General features: G+C 44.4%; 1 pseudogene; it reads right to left on the bottom strand.

The window, feature by feature from the left end:
- Nucleotides 1–5,450: 5,450 nt before the first annotated feature.
- LOC110134931 (proteasome maturation protein pseudogene) lies at nt 5,451–5,900 on the bottom strand (annotated as a pseudogene).
- Between the last annotated feature and the right edge of the window lie 19,495 nt (nt 5,901–25,395).

Genomic DNA, 25,395 nt, shown 5'->3' with positions numbered 1-25,395 from the left:
ACTTTGAGTTGTGCAGGTCTGGGTGTGAAACCCAGCTGAGATGGTCAGTGTCTATACCTGTAAACTGGCCATCCTCTTTCAAGTGAGTGTCTCAGGTTGGGTCCTTCTGGAAGCAAATGCTGAGATGGAATGAAATGAAAAAGTTTCCTGGGGAATAACACCTGTGAAAGGAAAAGGGATGAGGCAGAATTGGGTGAGGGAGTCAGCATAGCTGACAAAGTCACACAGTCCCTATGGGTTATGTGGGATGCTCTGGGGTGCAGATTGCCTATTAAAGGAAGCAACCTAAATGTCCATCAGCAGAGGAATGCATAAAGATGTAGTACATGTATACAATAGAATATTATTCAGCCATAAAAAGGAATGAAATTGGATCATTTGTAGAGATGTGGATGGACCTCGAGACTGTCATACAGACTGAAGTAAGTCAGAAAGAGAAAAACAAATATAATATATTAACACATATGTGTGTGGAATCTAGAAAAATGGTATAGATGATCCTATTTGCAAAACAGAAATAGAGACACAGACAAAGAGAACAGATATATAGATACCAAGGGGGAAAGGGAATGCGAGGAACTGGGAGATTCGGATTGGCACATATACACTACTGATACTAGGTATAAAATAGATGACTAATGAGGACATACTCTGTAGGCAAGAATACTGGAGTGGGTAGCCTATCCCTTCTCCAGGGGTCTTCCCAATTCAGGGTTCGAATCCAGGTCTCCTGCTTTGCAGCCGGATTCTTTACCAGCTGAGCTACTAGGGAAGCCCACTATGTAGTACAGGGAACTCTGTTTAACGCACTGTGGGGACCTGAATGGGAAGCAAGTCCAGAGGGGAGGGGATCTATGTCCATGCAGGACTGATTCATTTTTGCTGTGCAGTAGACGCTAAGATCATGGCATCTGGTCCCATCACTTCATGGGAAATAGGTGGGGAAACAGTGGAAACAGTGGCTGACTTTATTTTGGGGGGCTCCAAGATCACTGCAGATGGTGATTGCAGACGTGAAATTAAAAGACGCTTACTCCTTGGAAGGAAAGTTATGACCAACCTAGATAGCATATTAAAAAGCAGAGACATTACTTTGCCAACAAAGATCCGTCTAGTCAAGGCTATTGTTTTTCCAGTGGTTATGTATGGATGTGAGAGTTGGACTGTGAAGAAAGCTGAGCACCAAAGAATTGATGCTTTTGAGCTGTGGTGTTGGAGAAGACTCTTGAGAGTCCCTTGGACTGCAAGGAGATCCAACTAGTCCATCCTGAAGGAGATCAGTCCTGGGTATTCACTGGAAGGACTGATGCTGAAGCTGAAACTCCAACACTTTGGCCACCTGATGTGAAGAGTTGACTTATCAGAAAAGACCCTGATGCTGGGAGGGATTGAGGACAGAAGGAGAAGGGGACAACAGAGGATGAGATGGCTGGATGGCATCACTGACTCGATGGACATGAGTTTGAGTAAACTCCGGGAGTTGATGATGGACAGGGAGTCCTGGCATGCTGCGCTTCATGGGGTCTCAAAGAGTCAGACACAACCGAGTGACTGAACTGACTGAGAAGATAACACAACACTGTAAGGCAACTCCAATAAAAATTAATTTTAAAAAAGAGTTTTTTCAGTGGGAACTATGTTCTCAATATTTAATGATAAATTGGAAATATGTGTAAGAATTTTTATTAAGCCTCATAACCATAAAATAAAATAAAGGAGTCTTGTGGGACTGGAACTAGCCAATTCCTTGCACCACTGCCTTGCTCAGTCACTGACCTGGGGGTCGCCATGAGAAGTATGTGGTCTTGGCCTGAATGCTGAGGTGCATCTGAAAGAGCTAACAGCTGGCATTACCAACTAAACACTCTCCTTGCAACCAACAGTGAATCCATTCTTAAAGGCTCATCTCTGTGCCTTTGAGGAATAACAGTTCAGTATACAGGTGCCCACCAGGCAGAGGATAAACTCTCAGCTCATGTTTTTTTAGCTTTGGAGCCAGACAGGCATAGGCTTGAATTTCAGCTTTGGGACTTCATGTGTGACCTGGGTAGGTATGGTTCAGGGCAGCTGGAATTCTGCAGTTCCACTTGACCATCCACCCTGAATCGTGACTCAGTAATGACAAGGGTGCATATTCATCTCCCTGAACCTCAGTGTTCTCAGATGTGAGATGGGGATGATGACATGTACCTTGCAGGGTTATAGGGACATACACAGGGCCTGGCCCTCTAGTTCAAGTCTTAAGACTTAATAGATCAGGTTTACTAAATATCTCACTTCCTACCCCATCTCAGCCTGGGTGCCTTAAGGCTGACCCACAGCAGCTTTATTAGTAAGAGTAACTTTATTAGCAGTGGGAAATGGAAACCCCCTCCAGTACTCTTGCCTGGAAAATTCCATGGACAGAGGAGCCTGATGGGCTACAGTCCATGGGACTGCAGAGAATCAGACACGACTGAGCGACTAAGCACAACATTTTTAATAGCATGAGAGTCTATCGGGGAATCAATGATATGGAGGGAAGCAATTTTAACCCCACTCCCAGATGAGAGTCTCCCATTTGGGGTAGCTTAGGAGAAAAATCGCCTTTAAAGTTCTTGACAGGGCTGCACATAACCCAGGCTAAGTCTGTTCAAGCCACATCTGTGTCTTCCTTCTTTGTGAAAACATCATAATCTTAACCTTGCTCCAACTCACTTATACCCTAAATCCATAGACTATCAACCTAATCTTGATTTCAGATTCCTGCCCCCAGGAACGTCCAGCAGTCTCCGGGTCCAGGAGGTCTGCACCAGACAGACCTCAGGGCATCTACTCGCCTCCTCCATTTTCACCCACCCCTCTTTGTCCCCATCAGATACCTTGGGAGGGGAGAAGGAAGGACAAGGAGATAAAGAAAGGCATTTGTTATGGAGATCTAGAAGTATCCCAACTCTGGAAAGGGGGCGAGCTGATAGGTGCCATGCCATGCTAAGTCGCTTTAGTCATGTCTGACTCTTGGCAACCCCATGGGACTTGTAGCCCTCCAGGTTCCTCTGCCAGTGGGATTCTCCAGGCAAGAATACTGGAGTGGGTTGCTATGCCCACCTTCAGGGGATCTTCCCAACACAGGGATTGAACCCACGTCTCTTGTGTGTCTCCTCATTGGCAGGCTGGTTCTTTACCACTGGTGTCACCTGGAAGGCCCAGCTGACAGGTAGCTGGGCTCAGAGGGAGATGAGACAGGAACTGGAGGCAGGCAGGGAGAAGATGAATTAGATTCATACGTGCCTACATCCTAAAACCCAAAGGGAATGCTGGAAAGACCTCAGTAGGTAGATGAGCCTGGAAATTCTTTTCCAGTCTCCTCCTCATGCCCTGCTTCTCTCACTTGTTTCTACCTCCAGGGATGACATCAGGATGAAGTGAGGGGGCAAGTGCCCTCTCCGGGTGTCTTCACATTTATAAAGCACGTTTCCATGTTTGGGCTTATTTTATTCCAACAACCTTTTGCGTGCTAAGTCGCTTCAGTCATGGCCGACTCTTTGCGACCCTATGGGCTATAGCCTACCAGACTCCTCTGTCCATGGGATTCTCCAGGCAAGAATACTGGAGTTAAGTTGCTACGCCATCCTCCAGAGGATCTTCCTGACCCAAGGATTGAATTCACGTCTCTTATGTCTCCAGCACTGGCAGTTTGGCAGGTGGATTCTTTACCACTAGTGCCACCTGGTAAGCCCGCACAACCTTTTGCATAGGTGTTATTTGACAAAGACTTTTGCTTGACTGCACTTTATTCAGCCTCCTAAACCTCCTTCTAGACCCATCTGTGCACTTTTCTATAAAATTTAGATTTAGCAAGAGCCCTGCCCAGTCAGTTTAGCAAAAAAAGGCCCATCTTCAATATCTGGTACTCTCAATGTCTGATCAGCTTCCTTATCCTCCACCATCCCCCCAAGTGATACTTAATCACCCTGGTCTGTCTTCCGCCAAAAATTCTGTTAAGTTGGTTTAGCCAGAATCCACTCACCCCCTGTTTTTTCTTAGTAATTTTCTATCCACTGACGCACCTCCCTGCTTCTTGGCTATAGCTTTCCACTTGCCCATGATCATTTGGAGTTAAGCCCAGGTCTATACTGAAATCCCTTTTCTCATATTGCAAGAGTTCTGAATAAAATCTACTTTTTTATGCTTTATATATTGTTCAGTTCTACTTTTTCCTTTGAAATAATATCCCTATTTCACAGATGAGAAAAATAAGCCTCAAAGAAGACATGATTTGCCTTGGGTGGCAGAGCTAGGATTCAGGTTCAAGTGTCCTGAGCTCAGTAGAAGTCTTGACCACCACAGTGGCTTCTGGAGAACTCTCTGCACCTCCAGTGCTCCCTGCACTGGGAAGTGAGAGGTTTGCTGTGTTAGGTTGACAAGACATCCAGCTCTTACTTTGGTCTAACCTGAATGCTTTTTTCTCCTCTGTCAATTGGAAACTGTAGTCCAGAAAAATGTCACCAAACAAAACATGCTACGAGTAAATAGAAAGAACACATGAGCAAGAACTGACACAGCAAAATGATCAAGAAGGCCAAGTTGACCTTGGTGTCTGTGTAAATTTGTTTTGGTGATATCTTCCTCATATCCTGTCCCACTGTTCTTCGCTTAAAATTCCTCTTAAAATTCACCTTTGTGAATTTCCTTCTCCTGGGAAAGAAGGGATCAACTGGTCCATACGGAGGTGGGGGGACTGCTGAGGGGACCATGCTGTTTCTCTTTGCATTATACCTGGATGGTCCAGGCTTTGGACTTTGGCTGTAACTGGAATTTCAGCTTCAGAAAGCAAGTAGCCAGCAGGGTGGTGGAGCCTTCCTGGTCCTCTGAGATGGCACCACAGTGTAACCCTCCACTCCTCTCTGGATGACTCCAAGTTCTGCCTGGGAATGTGGGCATGCCGATTCTTCATCCTGGGCTGTGCAGTGGAAGCCTGAGCTTCCTGCTCAGGGACCAATCACTCCACAGATTCCATGCTCAGGGAATCAAGCCTGGAGGAACCAGAAACAAAGGTTCTAGATGTGGCAAAGAGCAGGGGAAGATCACCACTGCTGTTCTTTACAGAACTAACTAGCTACCTTCTCTCACCTTCAGACTCTGCCTGGCACACCCAGCTGAGGCTTTCTGTTCCTTCTTAGCTATGCCTGTGAGTCCCAAGAAGTCAAAATAGGTGACCCAAGTGCCAAAGTCTCCAGAAGCATCCCCTACTTCCTCGTGGGGTCAAAATTCCTTCTCCCTAGGTTCTACTCTCAACCCCACTACCCACCTCAGATTCCTCAAGCTTGCTTCCCCAGGCTGCCTCAGGCTTTATTTATTTATTTTAGGCAACAATTCTCATATGTTAGGACTTTTAATGTTGTACACATCAAATTATAGGAAAAAGACAACTATAAACAAGATGCAGTCCCTCTACTTCCATGAACAGCACACGGCATTACAGTAAGCCAAGTTTATATTCAAGCATCAAATGCGGTTCTCCCATTAGTTCACTTTGTGATGGGTCATTAAGAATATCTCAAATCCAATAGTCTCATCGTTACCCCTCAAAATATCCAGTGAAAGGTTTGAGCTTGGAACAAATGGAAGATGCTGAACCTGCTACACTGACTGCCTTGAATTCCATCTGCAGTTTTAGTTGTGCAGAAAGACCCTGGATGTTTCTCAGTGTGGAGAAGTTCATCTTATCTTGGTTGAGCTGGTAATTTTTTTCTGATAATTCAAGAGGATGACTGGGCAGTTCATTTTTCACACAAGAGAAACCTTTTCGAAGAAGATCATGACTTTCAAAAGGTCCACTTGTTGACAGCTCAGTAACTGGAATACTGTCCTTTAGCTGAGATCCAAGTCCTCTGGCATTCATCTTCGACTTGCTTGGCATACAGACTCTCTCCCCTTCTGCCTCAGGCTTTAAAGACCCTAACTCTGCTGCACCCTCTAGTGGAAAGAGGAAATCCACCATATGGTGAGGGTGGACCCTTTTCCTGGCATGAAGCAGATATTATTTTAAGATTTTTTTTTTTTAATGTGGACCACTTTAAAGTCTTTATTGAATTTGCTGCAATATTTCCTCTGTTTTATGTTTTGGTTTTTTGGCCACGAGGCATGTGTGACCTTAGCTCCCACATCTTCTGCATTGGAACATGAAGTCTCAACCACAGGATTGCCAGGGATCGCCTGACTGAGCAGATATTCTGAGCCCTACGCTCCACCCCACAAGTTGCATATGGGCTATCTCTGATTCCTGCCTCTCACCCCACATCTTTCCTCCCACTTTCTATGTTTCTTAGAATCTTCTCAAATTTCATTTCTTTCCCTAGGCGTACAGCCCCAAACTCACTGCCTCTTGGCCCCTCTCTTCCCTGTTCTGACCTGCTCTGTCTTCTGAAATGAAATAGCTGCTCCTGCTGTGGCAGTCCAAAGTGCTGGCAGGACACGGGCAGCCCAGGAAAAACACCAGGCAGGAGGGTGGGCTCATTTGTGGGTCCCTCATTTTCAGGGTGTCCTGGTTTCTATTCCCCTACATGCCCCTCTCGCCTCTCCCCCTACCTGGCTCAGGCTGCCTAGGAAGGCAGAAACGGGTATGTCGGTGTTTTTATTCTTTCCTGGTGGGGGAAGGGGGTGGAGACTGAGGAAAGAAAAGACGAGGCGAGGATGATTGGCATGGGGGCCACGCCTCCTTTTGTCCTCTTTTCCTGGTACTCTGGCCCCTCGGGGAAATACACCTATTTAAGGCCAGCAGCCAGTGGGGACAGATTCACCTCTGCTCCTCACACCATCACTTCTCTGCCAAGGACCTTCCTGGGGGAGCGTGAGGGACTCTTTCCGGAGCCATGATGGGTACCCACTGGAGGAGGCTCCCCTGCGTGTTCCTGAGCTGTTTGTGTTCCTACATCCTTGGGCCAGTGGTCCCAGGTAAGTGATGTACTTGGGACAGCATTTGGGGCTGGGGGTGGCTGACTTCACTGAGCCTCCAAGGAGCTGCGGTCTTTCGTGGGGGGCAAAGAGAGAGGCAGAGAGAGGTGAGTGGGCAGAGATGGCACAAGATGAGGGAGAGAGAAAGAGAATACTAGGCAGAGAGAGGAAGGAGGAAAGAGAGTCAGAGAAAAGCAGGGAGACGTTGGGAGAAATAGCCTGGCTTGGGGAAAACCCACAGGGAGAACCAGGTGAGCAGAACTGTAGAGAGAGAGAGAAAGTTGAGGAGAGGGAATCACACAGAAAAACAGGAACGCTCCGTGACCGAGCTGGAAGAAAAACTTATAGCAAGATGTAGGGTCAGAGGGAAAGACAAGGGAGAAACACATGAATCAAAACAAGCTACATACAGAGGGAGGAGGAGGAGCTCAGAGGAGACAAGTAAGTAAGTAAGTAAGTGTTAGTTGCTCAGTCATGACCGACTGTTTGCGACCCCATGGACTGCAGCCCACCAAGCTCCTCTATCCATGAGATTTTCCAGGCAAGGATACTGGAGTGGGTTGCCATTTCCTTCTCCAGGGTATCTTCCCAATCCAGGGATCGAACCTGGGTCTCCTGCATTGCAGGCAGATTCTTTACCAAAGGAAGGGACCAGGGAAGAAACTCTGTTGGAGCACTTGGAGAAACAAGGCAGGTGCTTGACTTGGAGAAACAAGTCAAGACTGGAGGGAGACCGAGACGGGGCAGTGGGCTTCCTGTCCCAGATCTTGGGTTTACAAGCGTCCTCCTGGTCTAAGTCCCCCTAGGGCAGGGCTTGCAGTCCCTGGTGTTGGCCTTGGCCTCCTTCATACCCTGCATCTCCCCTCTGTCCGGAGCTGTTCGTAGAACTAGAACTAAGACCCGTTGGAGAAGCTCCCCCTGGACCCTCTGTTCCCTCCTCACCACTTTCCAAGCTGAACCCCCGGTCCGAGGGCCAAGTTTCAATCTATATTTCTGGGTGTCTGAGTCTTCTGAAAGTCTCTAGGGCCATGGGAGGACAAGGGGTCAGTGAAAGAGAAAGAAAGTGAAAGTCACTCAGTCATGTCCGACTATTTGGGACCCCATGGGCTATACAGTCCATGGAATTCTCCAGGCCAGAATACTGGAGTGGGTAGCCTTTCCCTTCTCCAGCGAATCTTCCCAACTCAGGGATTGAACCCAGGTCTCCCGCATTGCACAGATTCTTTATCAGTTGAGCCATGGGGGAAGGGGCCAATAGCCCACAGCAAAGACGTAATCACAGCTCCCTCGCCTCCTCAGGAGGCCTGAAAAAGACTTCACCTCACCCAAGGACTCATTCCTCATAAGGTGGGTCAGAGGAACACACTCTCTTAGAGATAATGAGAGGCATAATGCCAGGGATGTGGAAGATTCCATCTTCCTTGCCACATTTAAGGGCTTGGCTAAGAGCAAATGGAACCCCCAGTCTCTACCACCCTCACACCCACCCCCTCATCCTCTCTACTCATCACAGTGAGGAAACAGAGGCCAGTAGGAACCTTCAGAGCCTGCAGCTACCAGCCATTCAGGGTGTGTTCCTGGGGGTAGACTGCAGGGCGTCTGTAGAAGTCATGGCCATGGGCAATGGGGAGAAGATGGATTTGATTTAGGGACCTTGGGTGTGGTCTTGGCTTTGCCAATGAGTGATCTGGTCCTGTGACCAGTTCCCATTGTATATCTTTCCAGGCCTCACTTCCCCATGCAAAAAGCAGGGTGGTGGATGGCATGACCTCTGGATTGCTAAATCCTTAAGTTGTAGCATTCTGTGATTTAAAATCAACACACAAAGATGTTTAGTAGCAGCTCTGCACTCGGCCTTGCGTTAGGGTCATCAAGATCAAGAGGAGCTGGGAAATGTGTGGAGAGGAGCCTGAAAGGGCAAGAAGTGGGGTGGGAGTGGGTGAGAGAAGACGGGTGGGGAGTGATGGGAAGTGAGTGAGGGGTGGACCTTGAAGGAGGAAGGTTGCCCTGAAGCTGCACACAGGTGCCCTGGGTCTGAGTCCCGTGCATTGGGAAAGGGCACAGGATGGAATAGGGCCAGGAAAAGAGGGGGAGTGGGCTGGGAGTTGGCCTCCCAGGCATTTGGTGGAGTATCCAGAGGACCTTGGAGAGAAAAGTAGTCTCCATGGGTCAGGCAGTGAGCACCCCACATTTGCCGGGGTGGGGGCTTCTGGAGAAGTGGGAACTGGTCAGTCCCATTCTCTTGGCTCCCTGAGGGGGTGCCTACAGGTGACCTGCCTATGTCTGAGCCTAGGGTATGCTTCCATACGGTGCCAGCACCCTCATCCAGGCCAGAGTCCTCTCTGGAGCAGGCGTCCGAGCCTCCACCCCATGTTGGAAGGAGAAACACTGGGGTTTCCATTGAAAGTGTTACAGTTCTCAAAAAAAAAAAAAGAAAGTGTTACAGTGTAAGGGCTTCTGTAGGAAAAAGCCCTGGTTCTTGAAGGGGAAAGGAGAAGAGAAAGGTGGACAGAGGCAGGCTGGACAGGGAGCCAGCAGAGACTTGGTGTCTACCGGTGGCTTCTGGTAGGAATGGCTCAGAAGGAAGCCTGGTAATCCTAATTCCACACCCTCTGGCAAGAAAACTAAGTCAAAATAAGCCTCAGTATCCCATACTCTCAGCGGCCTAGTAACCGAAGGGTCACCGCCCTCCACAGCCACTGGAAGGTGATGAGACTGTAGCAAGTGCGGGACAAGGGAGATCTGCAGTCACCGAGGGCCCCAGGGGAGGGCTCTCTGGTCCCCTTCTCTCCAGGAACCACTAATCTGTCTAGGAGAGGCCCTCCACTGGGGTCTGCCCCACCTTGGGAAACCCGCCCTGTGCTGGGGCACATTCAAAAGGAGAAAGTCCCTGAACAAGAGGTCCTGATGGGGAAATCCATCAAATTTAGGTCAATGGCTCAGCAAAATGTAGAGCAAAAAGCAGGAAGTTCAAACCAAAAGACCCCATGTCAAGTCTGCCACTTACCAACCCAGGGGATAGGAGAATAGAACATTTAGCTCACAGACTTCATTGGCAAAATTAGTGAAATGAAAAGGTGCTATTACTCAGGGCAGTGGTGAAGATAAAATAAGGTAGTATCTAGTACAAAGCAGGGACTTCCCAGGTGGTGCTAGTGGTAAAGAACCTACCTGCCAGTGCAGGAGACAAGACACAGGTTCGATCCCTGGGTCTGGAAGATCCCCTGAAGGAGGGAATGGCAACCCACTCCAGTATTCTTCCCTGTAGAATCCCATGGATGCAGAATCCTGGTGGGCTACAGTCCATGGGGTTGTAAAGAGCTAGACATGACTGAAGTGACTTAGCACACACAGACACAGTACAAAGCAGAAGAGACAGAGGGACCACTGCATTTTTTTTATTTTAAAATGTATTAAACCATAGTTGATTTACAATACTGTGTTAGTTTCAAGTGTACAGCTTCATATTCTTTTCCATTATAGGCTATTATAAGATATTGAATATAGTTCTCTGTGCTTTACAGTAGGTCCTTGTTTATCTATTTTGTATACAGTGGTGCATATTTATTAAGCCCATACTCCTAATTTATCGCTCCCCCTCCTTTCCCCCTTGGTAAGTGTAAGTTTGTTTTCTATGTCTGTGTGGCTATTTCTGCCTTGTATACAGGTTCGTTTGTATTATTTTTTAGATTCCACATGTAAGTGATATCATGTGATATTTGTCTCTGTCTGATTTATTTCATTAGTATGATAATCTCTAGGTCCATTCATGTTGCTGCAAATGGCATTATTTTGGGACCACTGCATTTTAGAGCTGGGAGACTAGGGCAGGAGGGTGATAGAGGCAGAATTGAAAAGACATTTCTGTTGGCTTGGAGACATTCCCATTCATCCAAAGGATCTTTGATCTCTTTAAAAAAAAAACACCTCCCATTTTCCTGTAGGTTTGCAAGTGTCCACTTGATTTATTCAGAATGTGGCTTCTTACATGTAAAAAAATGAAAATAGATCATTCTTTAACTCCATACACAAAAATAAGCTCAAAATAGATTAAAGACCTAAATGTGAGACTGGGCATTATAAAACTCCTAGAGGGAAAAAAAAACATAGGCGGAACACTCTCTGACATAAATCACAGCAACATCTTTTTCGATCCATCTCCTAGAATAATAGAAATAAAAACAAAAAATAAACAAATGGGATCTATTTAAACTCAAAAGCTTTGGCACAGCAAAGGAAACAATAAACAAAGCACAAAGACAACCCACAGATTAGGAGAAAATATTTGCAAATGATGTGTCTGATAAGGGATTAGTCTCCAAAATTTACAAACAGTTCATGACACTTAACATAATAATAAGAAACAACCCACTCGAAAAATGGCCAGAAGACCTAAATAAATATTTCTCCAAAGAAGACATACAGATGGCCAATAGACACATGAAAACATGCTCAACATCGCTAATTATCAGAGAAATGCAAATCAAAACTACAATGATATATTACCTCACACCAGCCAGATTGGCTATCATCGAAAAATCCGCAAACAATTAATGCTGGAGAGGATGTGGAGAGAGGAGAACCCTCCTACCCTATTCGTGAGAATGTAAATTGGTACAGCCACTATGGAGAACAGTGTGGAAGCTCCTTAAAAAACTAAAAATAGAGCTAACATACGACCCTACGATCCTACTCCTGGGCATATATTCAGAAAAAAATATGGTCCGAAAAGATACATGCACCCCAATGTTCATTGCAACACTGTTTACAATAACCAAGACATGGAAGCAACCTAAATGTCTATCAACAGAGGAATCGATGAAGAAGACGTGATACTTATATACAATGGAATATTACTTGGCCATTGAAAGAATGAAATAAGGCCATTTGCAGTAACATGGATGGACCTAGAAAGTGTCATATTGAGTGAAATAAGTCAGACAGAGAATGAGAGATAACATATGATATCCCTCAGATACAGAATCTAAAAAGAAATGATACAAATGAACTTACAAAACAGAAGGAGACTCACAGAAAACGAACTTACAATTGCCAGAAGGGAAGGGATAGTTAGGGAACACTGCTTAAAAACACTTCTATATTTTACATGGTTAACCAACAAGGAACTATTGTATAGCACATGCAACTCTGCTCAACTTTATGTGCCAGCTTGGGTGGGAACAGAATATGGGGGAAAATGAAGACATGTATACATATGGCTGAGTCCCTTCGTGGTTCTCCTGAAACTATCACAACACTGTTAATTGGCTGTATCAGTTCAGTCACTCAGTCGTGTCTGATTCTTTACAACCCCATGGACTGAAGCCACCAGGCTACCCTGTCCATCACCAACTCATGGAGCCTACTCAAACTCATGTCCATTGAATCAGTGATGCCATCCAACCATCTCATCCTCTGTCGTCCCCTTTTCCTTCTGCCTTCAATCTTTCCCAGCATCAGGGGAAAGAGTCAGTTCTCATTGGCTATATACCCCAATACAAAATAAAAAGTTAAAAAAACAAATGAACGAACAAAAACCAAATGACACAGTACACTAAAAAGAAAAAGAGAGAATGTGGCTTCTTGCATGAACTGATGCTGAATGCAGCTCTGCCATGGGGCAGACGCCCCGCTCCCGGACATGGTGTCTGCACAGTTCCTTGTACAGCAAGCTCCTCCACACCCTTGGTTACTGGGCTCTGTTCCAGACGCAGAGGCTGTCCCTGCAGAGTTTGACATACCAGTAATTTACGTCTCCCCTTGCCAGGAGAGGCCAAGAAATGGTTGGCCTTTTATGTGCTTCAACAAGTGGTTTGCTACCATGTCTGTTCTCTGGTTTTATGGCACCTCTGAATGCTTCAGAGAGGCACTGATGGAACCCGCCAAGCCATCTCTCCCAAGGACAGGACTGAAGGCTTTCCAAGCCATCTCTCCTTCTAGTTCCCATTGTTCACATTCTACTAGGCTGATTCTGCTATGGAAAGCAGACACCTGCTCACCATTGTGTCCTCATTCCCAGCACAACACTAAAGAGTCGAGTTGAAGTGAACTCCGTTTTTGGCATTTCATAGAGCTTTAAATACTCAACATTTTCCTTGAGATTCCAAAGAGGGCCCAGAAACTAGGTGTCTGTGTTTGCACACGCAGCCTCCAGAGTCATGGCCATGCTCCTATGGCGGGCACTAGCTTGTGCAACAGGAAGCCGGATTCTCCACGTGTGCACTTTTAAGGTCTGCATAGACATCTCTGATCTGTATAGAAGCCCCCAACTAAAATTGCAGCTTGAATTTGATAGTGGGTTTGGGGGAATTCAGAACAGAAAAGAGTGAGGAGTTTCTTATTCACTTGCTGAATTTTGACTCGTGCCAAATGTTCCAGACACAAGAATAATGAAGCCACAGTTTCTGCCTCCAAAGCTTGTGTGAGGTCATGCAGCCCATAAATCAGGGAGCTGGGCCTAGAAGGTGGGCCACTGCATTAGCATGGTGACACACAAACTCTGTAAATCTGCTCTGCTCATCAATGGAGGATGAACTGAAGCACCCACACCTCATGCTGAGATATTCATTTGTTCATTCATTCATTCATTCATTCATACATTTGTTAGTTAAACAACTATTTAAGGAGTTGTGCCTGACATTGTACTAGGGCAGCTCTGTGTGAACACAGAGAAGAATGAAACAGCCAAGGCCCAGCCTCCTGGAGCTAAGATCTAGTGTGCAGAGAGTTACAAAATAATTACAGAAAAATCCCTCAAATGTGGTGTTATGTTGAACAAGTATTATGATGCGAGCAAAGTAGGGAAACTTCATTTAGATTAATAAGTCCATGAAGGCCTCTCTGTTGAAGTGCTGTGCGTATGAGCTGTGACCCAAGTTTAAGTAATAAAATGAGGTGGAAATTGGGGGGGGGGGCAGTTGGAGGAGGGAGAGGGAGCATGAGCCAGGCAGGGGAAGACATGCAGAGTAAGGAGAGACCTTGGCCCTTAGGAGTACTTGAAAGAGGTAGGCAGATCCGGATGAGGTGAGACTTTGTAAACGGTGAAATGGATTGTGGATTTTAAGGAACTAAGATGGGCAGACATAAGATTCCCAGGTGGCGCTAGTGGTAAAGATCCTGCCTGCCAATGCAGGAGACATAAGAAATTCGGGTTCGATCTCTGTGTCGGGAAGATACCCTGGGGGAGGGCGTGGCAACCCACTCCAGTATTCTTGCCTGGAGAATCCCACGAATGTGGAGCCTGGCAGGCTACAGTCCATAGGGTTGCAAAGAGTTGGGCATGACTAAGGTGACTTAGCACTTAGCACAAAATGGGCAGACAGTACAGGGTTATAGGTGAAGCAGTGATATGACCAGGTTTGAACTTTGGAATGGCTGCTCTGGATTCCTGGAGGGAAATGAATTGGAAGTGGGCAAGGGTGAATTGGAAACCAGTTAGGAACTGGCTGTAGGAGTCCCAGCAGAAAGTGCTATGGCATGGCCTGATGTAGCAGCAACCATCTGGGAAGGGAGTGGGTAATTGTAAAATCATCAACAAGCTGACCTTTTGCCCTAATAAGGACATGGTCATAAGTACTGCTGCCTCTGCCAGGCTCTTAGGTCTTCCCAGGTGGCACCAGTGGTAAAGAACCCTCCTGCCAATGCAGGAGACACAAGAGATGTGCGTTTGATCCCTGGGTCAGAAAGATCCCCTGGAGGAGGGCATGGCAACCCATTCCAGTATTCTTGCCTGGAACATTCCATGGACAGAGGAGCCTGGTGGGCTACAGTCCACAGGATTTAAAAGAGTCAGATGTGACTGAAGCAACAGAGCACACACACAGGACTTTGTAGAGACCAAGACAGCAGGCAGTGCAGAATGCCTTTTATTGAGTTTAGATACTGGGCTAGCTATTTTACATACAGTAGCCCTTGGTATTACTAGCTTCTACCCTCATCCCACTTTTATAGATAAGGCCCTCAAGACTCAGAGAGGTCAAGTAACTTGCCCAAGTCACACTGTGAATGTTGGTCAGTTTGGCTCTGAAACTGACACTTTAAAAAAAAAAATTGAAGTATAGGTGATCTACAAGGTTGTGTTAGTTTCTGGTATACAGCAAAGTGATTCAGTTATATAAAGAATATATGTACACATATATATTTATATTTATATTCATGCTCTTTTCCATTGTGGTTAATTGCAAGATCATTGACCATAATTTCCTGTGCTATTCAGTAGGATCTAGTTGTTTATCTATTTTGTATGTAGTTGTGTATATCTGTCCGTCTAGTCAAAGCTATGGTTTTTCCAGTAGTCATGTATGGATGTGAGAGTTGGACTGTGAAGAAAGCTGAGTGCCAAAAAATTGATGCTTTTGAACTGTGGTGTTGGAGAAGACTCTTGAGAATCCCTTGGACTGCAAGGAGATCCAACCAGTCCATCCTAAAGGAAATCAGTCCTGAATATTCATTGGAAGGACTGATGCTGAAGCTGAAATTCCAATACTTTGGCCACCTGATGTGAAGAACTGACTCATTGGAAAAGACCCTGATAGTGGGAAAGATTGAAGGTGGGAGGAGAAGGGGCCGACAGAGGATGAGATGTTTGGATGGCATCACTGACTCAATGGACATGAGTTTGAGTAAACCCCAGAGTTGGTAATGGATGGAGGCCTGGCATGATGGAGTCCATGAGGTCGCAAAGAGTTGGATGTGACTGAGCAAATGAACTGAACTGAGGGTGTATTTGTTAGGCTTCTCTCAGTCTTCGCTCAGTTGGTAAAGAATCTGCCTGCAATGTAGGAATTTGCCTGCAATGCAGGAGAACCAGGTTCAATTCCCAGGTCCAGAAGATCCCCTGGAGAAGGAAATGGCAACCCACTCCAGTTTTTTGCCTGAAAAATCTCATGGACAGAAGAACCTGACGGGCTACAGTCCATGGGGTCGCAAGAGTCGGACACAATTTAGCCACTAAACCACCACCAGTGTGTATCTGTTAATCCTGGATTCCTAATTTATCCCTTCCCTCTTCCCCTTTGGAGGCCATAAGTTTGTTTTCTATGTCTGTGAATCTGTGGAACCCACACTCATAACTACTCTGTGGCCTTGTCTCCATTGACTTGTCACAGTAAGCCTCAGAAAGGACCTCGTTAGGAGGCATCAGAGGTACCCTGTTTGTCTGGAATCACAGCTAAAACAACCAAACACTGAATCATAATAGCTATTACCATATCATTTTCCCACGTCATTCTCTACTCCTTCAAGTTAAAGACCAGCTTACCTGTGTTCTGAGGGAACCAGGACAATGGAAAAATCATTGATGTTGTTACAGATTTCTTAAGCCTTTCTTCCTTTTCCTCATCAGTAAGTGGAGTCATCTTCTTAGAGCTGACTGAGAAAAAATTATGTCAATAACATCAAATAAAATCATTTAGAATTCATCTTTATAGCTGGCTTCAAAGCAAGAACTTTATCTCTCCTTTCCAACTATACTCACTGAAGTCATATCCCAAACAATGTCTATCAACTACCATTTCCTCACCTTGGATATCACCACAAGTTATTTAATCTAATGTCTCCCAGAATCTGGTGTGGCAATACCAAGTTTACCCTGATGATAATCCCAGAAGCTCTGGAACCAAGTCAAAAAGTGTCACAATCCAGCTTTGACCATCAGCTTACCAGCACCACTCCAAGTTTCCTTTTCCCCAGTGCCCCCATCTCCAGCTTCCACCATCTTGGCCTTGGAGTTCATCTCTCCCTGACCCCCACTGAGGCAGGCACATCTTCCTAGCCTAGGGAAGCCTCAGGAGTCTGGCTGCCTTTTGCCACAGCCGTATTCACACTTCCCAGATTTCGGCCATTGTGCTGTTCTCATCCTGGCTCCTGGACCCCTGTGACAATTACAGGAGAAATAGGTGCAGTTTCATCCTCTCCCCAACCTCAGCTGAAGGAACCAGCCAGGGGATGAGGATATCTTGAGTTCATCCATTCAACAGATGTCTGTGAATTCCTGTATGCTAGTCATCATTGTAGGCACTGGCTCTATCATAAGATCAGTTATCCTAAGGGCATTTGGAATTAGCATCTTTCCTCATGTTGATTTCTAGGAACAATGGAGGAAAAATAACAAGCAGTCACAACAGTGGTCACAGTTTCTGTTTCATCTAAGATCACAACAGGAACACAAACAACAGCCACCAGTTCCATTGTCACAGTTCCTAGAGCAGGGACTCCAGTGGCCTTCACATCCTTCATCTAACACCAACCTATCGTCTCTGAGGGACAGCTTTGGAAAGTCTTCAGCTATCAAATCCTGACCACAGAGGGGCAGAAGCCTGAAATCACCCACAACAAAGAAATCTCTCAGAAATTTCAGCCTTTAGTTGCCAAGAGTGTCTGAGAAGACAGCATCCTCATCCTTGACCTGGAAAGTGTAGACCCAGCTCTCTGTGAACAACAGGTCATACGTCCTTGTTCCTCCTCTGTGAGAGGGACTGTGGCTGCATCCACATGAGCGTGGGGGCTGTGCCCATCCTGAGACTGACACGCACAAATGGCCTGGGCTCCCTGCACAGGACAGTGAGGCGAATAGTTCTGTCTCTTTCCTCCAACGTCTACACACACAACTTTCAGGGCACTGCTGCCCCTCGGTGAGTCAATTTTCTCTTCAAGATGAATTTTGCCATTGGGTGATTTCCTTGGCTCTCTACTGCCCTAGGCACAGCTGGCAAAGATCCCCACAAATTAGGAAATAAGAGCAGAAAACTGAAATTTTGTGGGTGATAGGCTGGAGCAGGAGACTCTATTCAACTCACCTCAAAGTTAGCAAGTTCTCTAAAGATTCAAAAGGACACAGCCCTGTTTAAAAAGATTTTTCTCAAAGGAAGAAGATATTGGGCTGTTCTCGCTCATCCACTGCCAATGGGACTGTACTTTGGCATGACTTTTCTGCAAAGAAATTTGGCAGTATGTATTAATGACATGGGGCTTACATGGTGGCTCAGACAGTAAAGAATCTGCCTGCAATGCAGGAGACCCCGGGTTCAATTCCTGGGTCTGGAAGATCCCCTGGAGAAGGAAATGATTACCCACTCCAGTATTCATGCCTGGAGAATTCCACAGACAGAGGAGCCTAGCAGGCTACAGTCCATGGGCTGACACAGTTGAGTGACTAAATTTCAGCTTTCATTAATGACATGAAGACTTTTATAAGCATTAACCAGTCATTCTACGTACAGAAATTTATGTTGAGGAAATGAGCTGAATAAAGAAAACAAAACAAAATATCATTCAGAAAGATAGTCATCAAAACTTTGTTTATAATAGCAATATACTGGAAACAGGCTAAGTGTCCAACAACAAGTTAATATGGGAATATTATTTGATGTAAAAATGATGTCCAGTGTTCCACAAGGGACACAGACTCTCTCTCTTCGCTCCTCCTCCACTCCCAACATACTAGCAACACACGGAAAGAACATAAAGTAAGGTTTATTAAGCAAAAACTTACGAGCAAAGGGTACATGATCCTTGAGCTCCCATTATTTCACAGAGAGGTGGCTATGGCCGGACACAATGGAGGAAGCGATCCAGGAGAGAGACCTGCCCCAGTGCTGCTGCTGTTTATAGGGAGATGGGAATGGTAACAATGCAAGTATTCACGTTGAGGGAGTGGCTTTGTTAGTAAAGGGAAGCCTCCAGAGCCTAGTCAGTGGTGTTTACCTACAACATCCAAGATCTTGCTGTTGACCTTAGCTGGCCCAATCCCCCTGAGTCAGTTCCTCCAGGCCTACAAACGGAGGAAGACAAAGAACTGCCATCCAAGATAGAAGAGGTCTGTCTGTCTTCAGTGTATCTGCACAAAGAATAAAAGCACGAAGAAATGCTGATTATATCAGATAAAATTTTTTAAAAGAATGCAAAGTTGTATATACTAGGTAACTATGTATTTTTTAAAGCATAAGAAAAATTATAGAAGGACACATAACAATGCGATTGTCTGGGTAGTAAGATTATGGGGTTTGGTCTTTCAAAGGTTTATATTTTACAATTTTTATATAATGAGTATGTCTTCTTTAATATATTTCAATATCATTTAACTTTGTCCATAAAGATTAGCCACATCACTTGTTAGATTTATTCTTAGGTACTTTATATTTGTCACTAACAAAAACACTACCACCAAAAAACTCTTTTTTTTTTTTTTGCTGATGTATAGAACTTACTTACTGAATCATATGGTAATTCTATTTTTTTTTTTTTAAGGAACTGCCATACTGTTCCTGCCATATTGACTATACCATTTTATGTTCCCACCAACAGAGAACAAGGGTTCCAATCGTCCCACATCTTTATCTGCAAACAGGGATAATTTTACTTCTTTCTCATTCCAATTTGGATGACTTTTATTATTTTTTTTTCTTATATAATTGATTTGGCTAGAACTCCCAGTACTTACCTTGGACAAGTTACTTATTGAGTCTCTGTCTCTAATTTGTAAAAGGAGGGCACTTAACTAGATCTCTAACATAGCCTGTTTCTTTTTTTTTTTTTCCATTTATTTTTATTAGCTGGAGGCTAATTACTTTACATCATTACAGTAGTTTTTGTCATACATTGAAATGAATTAGCCATGGATTTACATGTATTCCCCATCCCGGTCCCCCCTCCCACCTCCCTCTCCACCCGATCCCTCTGGGTCTTCCCAGTGCACCAGGCCCGAGCACTTGTCTCATGCACCCAACCTGGGCTGGTGATCTGTTTCACCCTAGATAATATACATGTTTCAATGCTGTTCTCTTGAAACATCCCACCCTCGCCTTCTCCCAGAGTCCACAAGTCTGTTCTATACATCTGAGTCTCTTTTTCTGTTTCGCATATAGGGTTATCGTTACCATCTTTCTAAAGTCCATATATATATGTGTTAGTATACTGTAACGGTCTTTATCTTTCTGGCTTACTTCACTCTGTATAATGGGCTCCAGTTTCATCCATCTCATTAGAACTGATTCAAATGAATTCTTTTTAATGGCTGAGTAATATTCCATGGTGTATATGTACCACAGCTTCCTCATCCATTCGTCTGCTGATGGGCATCTGGGTTGCTTCCATGTCCTGCCTATTATAAACAGTGCTGCGATGAACATTGGGGTGCACGTGTCTCTTTCAGATCTGGTTTCCTTGGTGTGCATGCCCAGAAGTGGGATTGCTGGGTCATATGGCAGTTATATTTCTAGCTTTTTAAGAAATATCCACACTGTTTTCCATAGTGGCTGTACTAATTTGCATTCCCACCAACAGTGTAAGAGGGTTCCCTTTTCTCCACACCCTCTCCAGCATTTATTGCTTGTAGACTTTTGGATAGCAGCCATCCTGACTGGTGTGTAATGGTACCTCACTGTGGTTTTGATTTGCATTTCTCTGATAATGAGTGATGTTGAGCATCTTTTCATGTGTTTTTTAGCCATCTGTATGTCTTCTTTGGAGAAATGCCTGTTTAGTTCTTTGGCCCATTTTTTGATTGGGGCATTTATTTTTCTGGAGTTGAGCTGGAGGAGTTGCTTGTATATTTTTGAGATTAATCCTTTGTCTGTTGCTTCGTTTGCTATTATTTTCTCCCAATCTGAGGGCTGTCTTTTCACCTTGCTTATAGTTTCCTTTGTTGTGCAAAAGCTTTTAAGTTTCATTAGGTCCCATTTGTTTATTTTTGCTTTTATTTCTAAAATTCTGGGATGTGGGTCATAGAGGATCCTGCTGTGATTTATGTCAGAGAGTGTTTTGCCTATGTTCTCCTCTAGGAGTTTTATAGTTTCTGGTCTTACATTTAGATCTTTAATCCATTTTGAGTTTATTTTTGTGTATGGTGTTAGAAAGTGTTCTAGTTTCATTCTTTTACAGGTGGTTGACCAGTTTTCCCAGCACCACTTGTTAAAGAGGTTATCTTTTTTCCATTGTATATCCTTGCCTCCTTTGTCGAAGATAAGGTGACCATAGGTTTGTGGATTTATCTCTGGGCTTTCTATTCTGTTCCATTGATCTATATTTCTGTCTTTGTGCCAGTACCATACTGTCTTGATGACTGTGGCTTTGTAGTAGAGTCTGAAGTCAGGCAGATTGATTCCTCCAGTTCCATTCTTCTTTCTCAGGATTACTTTGGCTATTCGAGGTTTTTTGTATTTCCATACAAATTGTGAAATTATTTGTTCTAGTTCTGTGAAAAATACCATTGGTAGTTTGATAGGGATTGCATTGAATCTATAGATTGCTTTGGGTAGTATAGCCACTTTGACAATATTGATTCTTCCAATCCATGAACACGGTATATTTCTCCATCTGTTTGTGTCCTCTTTGATTTCTTTCATCAGTGTTTTATAGTTTTCTATGTATAGGTCTTTTGTTTCTTTAGGTAGATATACTCCTAAGTATTTTATTCTTTTTGTTGCAATGGTGAATGGTATTGTTTCCTTAATTTCTCTGTTTTCTCATTGTTAGTGTATAGGAATGCAAGAGATTTCTGTGTGTTAATTTTATATCCTGCAACTTTACTGTATTCATTGATTAGCTCTAGTAATTTTCTGGTAGAGTCTTTAGGGTTTTCTATGTAGAGGATCATGTCATCTGCAAACAGAGAGAGTTTCACTTCTTCTTTTCCTATCTGGATTCCTTTTACTTCTTTTTCTGCCCTGATTGCTATGGCCAAAACTTCCAAAACTATGTTGAATAGTAGTGGTGAGAGTGGGCACCCTTGTTCCTGATTTCAGGGGAAATGCTTTCAATTTTTCACCATTGAGGGTGATGCTTGCTGTGGGTTTGTCATATATAGCTTTTATTATGTTGAGGTATGTTCCTTCTATTCCTGCTTTCTGGAGAGTTTTAATCATAAATGGATGTTGAATTTTGTCAAAGGCTTTTTCTGCATCTATTGAGATAATCATATGGTTTTTATCTTTCAATTTGTTAATGTGGTGTATTACATTGATTGACTGATTGGTTTGTCAAGGTTTCCTGGTTAGGGAAGCTTGTGTCAGCGTTCTGGTGCGTGGAATTGGATTTCTTCTCTCTGGAGTGCAATGGAGTGTCCAGTAATGAGTTTTGCGATGGGTCTCTGTGTTAGGTGTGACTTTGGAGAGCCTGTATGTTGACACTCAGGTCTATGTTCCTGCGTTGCTAAAGAATTTGCGTGGTATATCTTGTACTGGAGCTTATTGGCTCTTGGGTGGTGGTTGGTTTTGGTGTAGGTATGGAAGCTTTTGGATGGTCTCTTATTCCTTAATGTTCCATGTAGTCAGGAGTTTTCTGGTTTTCTCAGGATTTGGGCTCAAGTCTCCTGCCTCTGGATTTCAGTTTTATTCTTCCAATAGTCTCAAGACTTCTCCAACTATACAGCAGTGATAATAAAACTTCTAGGTTAATGGTGAAAAGATTCTCCACTGTGAGAGACAACCAGAGAGGTTCACAGAGTTACATGAAGAATAGGAGAGGGAGGAAGGAGATAGAGGTGAGCAGGAGGAGGAAAAAGGGGACTCAAGAGGAGAGAGACAGATCTACGCAGTTACCTGTTCCCAAAGTGTTCTCCATAGCCCAGACACCCACAAAGATTCACAGAGTTGGATTGGGAAGAGAAGGGGAATGGAGGAAATAGAGGTGTTCTGAGGTAGAAAACAGAGAGTCAAAAGTGGGAGAGTATCACCACACTCCTGAATAGAAATGGGAACTGAATATTGGATTCTTAAATGACCAAAATTTATATCACATACTACTGAAAAACAAAGATTGAAAATCTAGTGTAGAGGTTAGACTCTTCGAAATACAATATTTAAAAACAAAAACAAAAACACACAAAAAATTTAGAACTGTATATGAAGTTCGGTTTAAAAATAGGGTTTCTCTCTCTCTTTTTTTTTTGGCAAGGTTATAGTGAAATGAAAATGAAAGTTAAGGAATAATAGAGGAGTATTAGAGGACTTTAAAAGGAAATAGGAGAGAAAAACAAGAAAAAGAAAAAAAAAGAAAAAAAAATTTTTTTCCCTAATTAAAAAAATCGTAAAAATATATGAAAATGAAAGTTGAGGAATAATGGGGGAGTAATAGGGAATTATAAAAGAAAATAAAAGAGAAAAAATAAAAAAGAAAAAAAAGAAAGAAAAAAAAATTTTTTTTAATTAAAAAAAAATATATGTACATATATATCTGGGAATTTCTCTGGAGTTGTTGCGGTCAGCGTAGGATCATTTCAATTTTAGATAGCTCCTCTTTCCAGCTTACACTTCTCGATATCTGTAGGCCCCTTCCCGTGTAGTCGGTGTTACCTTCAGGGATTTTAATCTGTTGCACCGGTCCTTTCTGAAGCGGTTCCCTTTTTTTATTTGGCTCCTGTTTGCCGTCTCTTTGGTGTCTAATTTCCGCCCTGACACAGGCGGGCGGAGGTGATCTCTTATTTAGGTTCACTAGTTCAGTTCAGTCCTGCTACGGGGAGGGCAGGGCGCTGCAGACAGACACCGCTCTGTGTGGATAGCACTCACCGTGTTCCGGTCACACTGGGTTTGCCCCGCTCACGGGTGTCTGTGCTTTCGCCGTCTACACTGCTCAGGCTCCCGGCTGCTCTATATGGAGCGGGCCCTGCGTTGAGTGCGGTTCCAGTTTTCGAGTACTCCACAAAAGCGCAGATTCGGTTGCTCCTGCGTTTTGTGCCTTCCCCGGCCTAAGTGGCCCAGGCAGCCAGAGGCTTGGGCGTACTCTCCCGGGTGCAGCACGCCTTTTCCCTCCGCGTCGAGCGGCCCAGGCAGCCAGAGGCTTGGGCGCAATCTCCCCGGGTACGGCACGCTTTTTCCCTCCGCGGCCCCAGCACGCACCGCCAGTCGGGTCTCAGGAAGACTTTAGCTAGAACCCGGAGGCCTGTTTGCAGTGTGGGAGGGGGTGGCTTCTCAGGGGCTGAGTTTGCCCTTTTCCCATCCCCCCTGCCTCCTACCTCCAGCGGGGATGGGCCAGCTCTTCTCTGGAGATTCTCAGTCCCTTTGTTTTGCGAACCGCCGGCAGTGTGTTCGGGCCAGTTAATTTTGTCCCTTGCTATCCCACAGTTTAAAAAAGCTCCCTCTGACTGCTCTCAGGGTCTTCGGGCCGGTCCTTACCCTAAGCAATGCCGCCCGCTCCTCTCCGTTCCGCCCCGCTTGTTGCTGGCGGGTACGGGCGTCTGGGGTACTTTTCTGCTGGGAGTTGCTTTTAGGCACGTAATCTGTGGGCCTTGTTTAATTTTTCCTCCCAGTTAGAATGCCGAAAACTTCCCCCAGTCCCGCCAGTGCGAGGGTTTCCTAGTGATTGGAAACTTCCTCTATTAAGACTCCCTTCCCGGGACGGGTCTCCGTCCGTAGCTCTTTTGACTCCCTTATTATCGTTTATATTTTGTCCTACCTCCCTTCGAAGACAATGGGCTGCTTTTCTGGGCGCCTGATGTCCTCTGCTAGCGATCAGAAGTTGTTTTGTGAAATTTGCTCAGCGTTCAAATGTTCTTTCGATGAATTTGTAGGGGAGAAAGTCGTCTCCCGTCCTATTCCTTCGCCATCTTGGCTCCTCCCCCTAGCCTGTTTCTTTATGATTCTTCCCTTTCTAGAAGATACTTTTAATAGAACAAATTTTCTATATGATAATCTTTTACTTACACAAAAGTAAAGAATTTTATTCTATTAACTGTTGGATTCTTCTCAATTTTGATTAAATTTTGTATTGCTTGACCTTTGGGCTATGATTTTTTGTATTACACAGCTTTCTTGGTGGTTCAAGTGGTAAAGAATCCACCTGCAATACAGGAGACCCAAATTCGATCTCTGGGTCAGAAAGATCCCCTGGAGAAAGAAACAGCAACCTGCTCCAGTATTCTTGCCTGAACAATTCCATGAACAGAGGAGTCTGGAGGGCTACAGTCCATGGGGTTGAAAAGAGTCAGACACGACTGAGTGACTAATACTAATATCCAGTACTGTGTTGAATAGAAGTGGCAAAAATAGCATCCTTGCCTTGTTCCTGATCTTAGAGAGAAAGTTTGCAGTGTTTCACCATTGAGTATGTATGATATTTGCTATGGCATTTTCATATATGACTTTCATTATATTGATGTAATTTTCCTCTACTTCTAGTTTGTTGAGGCTTTTTATCATGAAAGAGTGTCAAATTTTATCAAATGCTTTTTCTACGTCAGTTTAGGTGACCGTGTCATTTTCCCCCCTTCATTTTGTAATATGACACATAACATTGATCAAATTTCTTATGTTGAATCAATATTACATTTCAGAAATAAATCTCATTTGGTCATGGTGTATAATCCTTTTAATATACTGCTGAATTCAGCTTGCTATCGTATTGTTGAGGATTTTTGTATCAGTGTTCATAAGGAATATTGTCATAAGGGATATCATTTTCTTTTCCTATAGTGTCTTTGCCTGGGTTTAGTATCAAGGTAATGCTGGCTTAAAAGAATAAGTTAGA

Source organism: Odocoileus virginianus, chromosome 4 (genome assembly GCF_023699985.2).
Source record: "Odocoileus virginianus isolate 20LAN1187 ecotype Illinois chromosome 4, Ovbor_1.2, whole genome shotgun sequence".
Classification (NCBI taxonomy): Eukaryota; Metazoa; Chordata; class Mammalia; order Artiodactyla; family Cervidae; genus Odocoileus; species Odocoileus virginianus.
Note: the sequence above shows the minus strand (reverse complement) of the source record. Positions and strands in the feature narration are given on the sequence as shown.